At 39.5% G+C, this 7,022-nt stretch overlaps 1 pseudogene; it reads right to left on the reverse strand.

Annotated features, from left to right (window-relative positions):
* Nucleotides 1–3,196: 3,196 nt before the first annotated feature.
* LOC145390182 (5S ribosomal RNA) lies at nucleotides 3,197–3,313 on the reverse strand (annotated as a pseudogene).
* Nucleotides 3,314–7,022: the final 3,709 nt, after the last annotated feature.

A 7,022-nucleotide genomic window follows, 5' to 3' on the forward strand; every position in this document is an offset into this window, starting at 1 on the left:
TCTGCGTTTGCTCATTTGGAGGAGTTACATTAAACAAGCTTTTATTAATCATGCCAACAATTTGATCTTTAGAATGATGAGAGTGAACTGCAATTCCCAATTGTTGAGCAACAAGCTTAAGTTCATTCTTTGTTCTGTTTTCTATATCACACACTGTTTGCACATTTGACAAAAAATCTTTGGCTTCATCAAGTGTAGAAATAGTAGCCACCTTGAATATATCACAGTCACAAAATATCAAACAATATCCTTATGATAATATCCTGAATATCCTGATATGAGGTCGCCAAATTTATGTTACGGAACAGAGAAAGATAATGTACACTTTAAGTGAGAATACGAAGAGTCACTACTGTCCCGTAAAGTTCCAGGTTCAAAACAAAAGAGTTAGGTAAAATTACAAGTTAAAGTTTAATGCTTAAATTAACAACAAAACATTCAGGACTCATAAGGATAATGTAATGGCAAATAAACAGGTTAAATATATGGTTAACTGCAATAGCCTCTATTAACACGAAATTAGCAAGAGTAAATTTATCTAAGTCAGCCCTGATAAAAATGAGATACCAGATAATACTCAGTGAATGCCAGATAAATAATTACAGATACAAACTATTATCAAAAATGACTGACATAAAGAACCCCACACGAATTACAAAAACTTCACTAGGCCTACAAATTAAACTCATGCTATACAGTACAAGAAAAAATGCAACAACAGTTATACTCAAATTACACACAGCTGCTAGATGGTTGGAGACTTCTTGAGCACTCACAATAATAATATCTGTACAGGGGAGGACAGAGATGTGAACAAAATGAGGAGCAGATCTAAGTGGCAATGATGCAGAGACTGAGCTCATTATATAGGGGCCAGGAGAGCTTGATACAACTTGTAATGAGGACGCGCAAATGAAGCCATGGGGACAAAGAGATGACAATCCCGCAAAGTATAACAGAGATGTCGACTTACTCTACTATAACGGTAGAAGGGTGGGACTGAGGCAGAACACTCTCGTGATCAAACATGCAGCAACTGTGCGTTAAAATTACACAAAAGGATGATGAAATCATAGGCTATGTAACAATATATATATATATATATATATATATATATATATATATATATATATATATATATATATATATATATATATATAAATGAATAAATAGATAGATAGATAGAGAGATAGATATTTGTGTGTGTGTGTGTTCCTCTACGGCATGATATAGACCTTTCCCAGTGACGTCACAGAAATTACGTGTTTTTTTTCACAACTTGATATTGGCTGTCCAGACAGGGCTGTCAGAGGTGGAACTGTCAGATATATGCAGAAATCCGGATCAACGCCACGAAGATATGTACAGGAACAAGATAAAGTGTTTGGGGCTGGATCCTTACACCGTATCTAGTGAGAAGATCAACAGTTTCAAGGACTGGGGACGGAGACCAGAACTCAGATATGGCGACCTCTGTCACAATTTGGTGAACACCTAGTCAAAGTTCACCGGGGCATCCCTCAAGGTAAACAGAGATTCACACTGTATATGTGTAATATAGCTAGCTACAATTGACATACAGTACATGTAAATTATCTTGGTAGGCATTATCAGTAAACTTTTTACATGGGGCCAAGGGGGTAGGGATCGTATACACTGACTGTGAATCGAGTAGCTGATGAATGGAGTAGGTTACACAGTGACGTAGTTGCTGCCTTCTCTCTAAAAAGTTTCAAGAATAGGCTTGATAAGCAAATGGCAGGTATACTGTAGGTTGCATATAAAATTTATCATTCTTGTGGTCACATTCCTGTGAGAGCTGCCTGAATTGGGCCTGCATGGGCTATTTTAGGCAGGGCAGATAAGTCACACTTTTGTAGGAGCTGTCTAGCATGGGCCAGTTGGCCTACTGCAGTTATTCTCTCTTCTTAATCTTCAAGTTAGGTCCTAGGTTAGGTTAGGTTGGGTTATGTAGGTTGGGTGAGCTTGGTCTGGTGTAAAAAAAAAAAATACCCAGTTATTTCCGACAGAAATGAATATTAGATTCAAATTGATCACATTATAAAACACCGAAAAATGAAAATTTTAAGCTTCAGTGTCAGTTAGGTGTAACTCTGGAAATTTACCAAAAATTTACTTATTTACTGACTGTGAACTGAGTAGTTGATGAATGGAATAGGTTACCCAGTAGCGAAGTTGCTGCCCCCTCTCTAGAAAGTTTCAAGCATAGGCTACTTGAGCATATGACAGGTATATGTTGCATATAATATTTGCCATTCTTACGGTCAGACTCGTGTGAGAGCTGCCTGGCATAGGCCTGCATGGGCTATTTTTGGCAGGGTAGATAAATCACACTTTCGTGGGAGCTGTCTGGCATGGGCCAATTGGCCTACTGCAGTTATTCTCTTTCTTAATTTCCAAGTTAGGTCCTAGGTTAGGTTAGGTTAGGTTGGTTGGGTTAGCTTGGTTTGGTGTAAAAGAAAAAAAAAAGTAATTTCCGGCAGAAATAAATATTAGATTCAAATCAATCACACTATAAAACATTGAAAAATGATAATTTTAAGATTCAGTGTGAGTTAGGTGCAATTCTGGAAATTTGCCAAAAATTTACTTATTTTGGAAATTTCAGTAATAATAGGCCTCGATACATACACACAGCCTATATATATGATTAAAATAGTTTAATATAAGATGCATAATTGACAGTATATGCCAAAAGTGTCAAGTAAACTTTTACAATGGAAATGAAACGTAGCACTGACACAAATTTAAACTAAGGTCATTTATTTCATGCTGATGAATACCACAACATAAAACTTAAAGCCTTCAACAATATACTTTTAATGATATTATATTTTATATTAACAAGAAAGTCATAGTACATACCAGGTAAAAGATAAGTATAAAGGGCTGTTGAAATAAGTATAGTATTTATCATCTCAATTGTTCATTCATTATAAAACCCACACTTGTAGACGAAGAATTATATTATATTCTTCGTCTACAAGTGTGGGTTTTATTCACCGTCTTTGATTATCACGCAAGAGTGATTCATCCAGCCATTGTTCATTCATTCATTCATTGCCAGACGCCATGTATCCCAAACGGGGTGGCCAAGGGCTTAGAGTTAATTGTTTTACAGGGAGGCGCACTAATCCTCCACCAACCCCACTTGACACGTAGGGAGAACGTTATGCCAACAGCATCTGGTGTTCCCAGGCGGTCACCCATCCAAGTACTAACCTGACCCAACGTTGCTTACCTTCGCTGATCGGACGGGAAGCGGTGTACTCAACGTGGTATGGAATTGTGATTAAATTATTTTTGTACTCAGTGAAAAGTGTATATTTAACTGGCGCATATATTGGCAGTTTGGCTTTCAGTGGAGCAATAAAACTGAAAATTATACATAGTAGTACTAATAGTCATGCTTTAGTTGTAGCTGAAACATAGTTTAGCATACAGACTCACAGTGGTATATTACAGTTTTACAATGAAGTGTTCAAATATCGTTCTGTACTGCACTACTATTAAAGTGATCCACCATGACACAAATATCAGTTTCAAATGAATCACACTGAAAAACAATGAGAAAATAAAAATTTAGGTTTTAACCTAACCTAATGTTACCTATCCTTACCTAACCTAACCTAGCCTTCATCATGACATAAGCTGTAATTTAATCAATTTTACTTACGCTTACGCATCTAACATTCTTGATCATCACTGCTATGGAGAATATAGATTATGTCCGATTTCCTTTGGGTGACGCTCTGGAATAATACCAAAACAAGGCCTGTGACATGGACCTCCCCCCCCCCTCTTTTCCCACGCACACATATGGCCTTGTGGGTCTTGTACTCTGTGACATTAACATAATTAGGATATTCCATGACATCTGCAGCTGCAAAGAATGATAAATATGCCCGTATCTCCTCACAAATCATCGGCCCACCTGATATGGAATGCTTGCTATACAGAGCCGGGTGTAGGCCGTCGGCTGCCACTTCTCCCTCTTCACGGCACCTATCCACTTATGTCGCCTTTCTTCGTTGACTGGAAACTGGTAGAAGTGTACACCACTTCCAGTTTTCTGCCTTGTCTTACAGCCGAAGGCACAGCAGCGGAATACCATTGTGGAATCTGCAATTCTCTCTCTTTAGACTTCCGATAATTTACTGTCCAATGCGTCGCCGTAAACTCGTGATGTCATATAGAAAAGATATATAATGGATTAAGAAATCAATGTGACAGACGAAAAAGTGAAGGACAAAAGCTAGTAAAAAAAAAGAAACTAGATGTTGGAGAAATAACAGAGGGAGAAAAGAATGGAGAGACGGAATGAGTTTAAAAAGGAGATAAAGATAAGAAGGTCAAGAAGATGGACAACCTATAGAATCAAATGAGGGAGCTTTGAAGAGTAACAGAAACGAAAATTGTCAGGTGTACAACACTGGAGAACAAAGACAAAAAGTGTTGAATATAATATATACATGAAGGGCAGCATAAAATACAAAACATTAGCGATAATGAAAAAAAAAACGAGAATATATGTAATGTAAGAGGGGTGGGGTGGATATGAGGTGGAGCAGGGGTGGTGGAGGTGAAGGAATGAGAGGGGGGGAGGGTGTGAGGGTGGGATGGAGAGGGGTTGGAGGTGAATTGGAGAGGGGGGGTGTAGGTTGAAGGAGAAAAAAATGAAGGAGAGAAGCTATGGGATGTGGGCTGGAGGAGAAAGGATGGTGGTGAGTAGGGAAGGAGAGAGGGCGAGATGGAGGTGATGTGGTGGAGGGGTAGTTTGAGGGGGTGTGATGAGAGTAGGCTAGTGGAGGAATGATAGACGTCAGGAGGACAGCTGGTGGAGGGAGTGCAGCAGAGGGGAGAGATGGTAGTGAGGTGGAGGAGGGAAGTGCAAGTAGGAGTATTACCAGCAAATTTGCCAAAGCAAGGCTCCATCACTAGCCATCACCTCGCCCTGATAAAACTCGCAGCCTTGTTCTTCCCGTTCTATATTCACTCCTTTTCCTCATCACATATTTCTCTCCACTCCATACTCTTTCCTTACTTTTTTCTCCCATCTTGTTTTCCTCTTATTTTTCCATTACTTCATCCTATTTTTACCTTTCTTCCTTGTTTGCTGTTTCGCTGTGCTCCCCTTTTCTCTTTCGTGGACTCTAAATTTACTGTTTCCTCTCTTTTCGTTTTTACTCCCTCCTTCCTGTCATCAGTCCTTTGTCAAATCGTCTAGTGTTATCCTAGAATAAATCCTCACGGATTAGCCTCAGTTAAACACCAAGTAAAGGCGTGCGTTTGCTGATGATGAAAAATATTGGGCAAATTTTTTGTACTGTTTCCAACGCAATGTGAGCGTGCTCAATAATTATCTGGTGTATGTCGAATAAAATAGCCAAGAGTTCTAACATCAGTGAAAGAATTGACACTTTTGGACTCACTGTCAGTTGAATAACATCACCTGGCGTCAGAAGAAATACAGTATTAGAACTGTCTCGGCCATCAGAGGGTTAATTATAACAGTATTAAGACTTCCAGACGTCTGTTGCTAATTCTCAGCTAATTAATATCGTCTAACGTTAGCTGGAATAAAGAGAAAATAGAGTTATCTCAGTCTTGGGAGAGTTAATACCTTTCTATACTTCCCTGCACTTCTATCCCTATGTCACCACAACATTTTATTCTCTCTCTCTATCTCTCTCTCTCTCTCTCTCTTTCAGCTTAACCACATCCCTTTCATCTTCCCTCATCCACAACACATCATTACTTATGCACAAAGGCTCGGGAGCAAAGCAAGAAATTCTATATTAAAATCATGGCCGTTGATCCACCACTACCACCACCTCCACGATTATCACCACCATCGTTACTAACACCATCATTACCAACAGTTAGCCAGAAATAACATCATCTACCACCCCACTACCATTACCACCACCACCATCAATACCACTGTCACTTCCACCACTACATCCGCCGTCACGAAGAGTACTGTTACCATAAATATTTACTGCACCATCACTATCACCAAATCATCACCATCGCTGCCGACAAAATTACCAGTACCAACATTATCATCACTATCACTGCCGTCAAAATTATCAGTACCAACACTACCACCACCACCACTACCACCAACATTATAACCGCCAACACTACAACCACCAGCACTATAGCCATCAACACTACCAACATCACCAATACCACTAAGCTGACTCCACCACCACTACCAGCACCTCACATGTCAACATCATTACTACCTTCGCCATCACAACTACCAGTACCACCACCATCACCATCACCACCACCAGTATTGCCATCACAGCCACCCCCCTCATCACCGCCACAATCACCTCTACAAAACATTCCAACTTTACTAAATTAGGCTTTCCGATTATGCACTGAACATGGGTGGTGGTGGTGGTGGTGGTGGTGGTGGTGGTAATGGAAAAAGCGGCATCAATCACTGGGAGGAATTTTAGCTCCATCCATCCAACCATTCAACCATCCATTACGCAGACAGATGATGGAACGCAAATTCACACACACACACACACACACACACACACACACACACAAAGGTACAGAAAACATAATATATATTAACGTTCTTAAGTTAATGGACCTTCACAGAGTTTCGACCAAGGACCTCTGCCATGTTTTTTTTTTTTTTTTTAAATTTTATCGAAATTTTGTGACAACGCCATCCGTCAACATGGAAAATAAGTAAGGTAACACGCAAGTCCGTAACCATAAAAATAGTTCGCCATGATAAGTGTGTAAATTATTGTGCGAGAAAAAAGTCACTAAAACAAAATAAACTAGTCATCAAGTAAAGAGAGCAACTACAGTAAATGTCAACATGAATTGTAAGTAAATCACCGTGCAAAGTAAAAAAAAAAAAAAAAAAAGAGCCACCAGGGCAGATAAACAAGTCAGCGTGTAATAAAGTAAGTCGTCATGCCAGGGAAGCAAGGCAGCACATTCAGCACTGACCCCCTCGCCTCCCC

The sequence above is a fragment of the Coenobita brevimanus genome, unplaced genomic scaffold (genome assembly GCF_032717465.1).
Source record: "Coenobita brevimanus isolate Jiangsu-jjx unplaced genomic scaffold, ASM3271746v2 jjx.HiC_scaffold_336, whole genome shotgun sequence".
In the NCBI taxonomy this organism is placed as follows: Eukaryota; Metazoa; Arthropoda; class Malacostraca; order Decapoda; family Coenobitidae; genus Coenobita; species Coenobita brevimanus.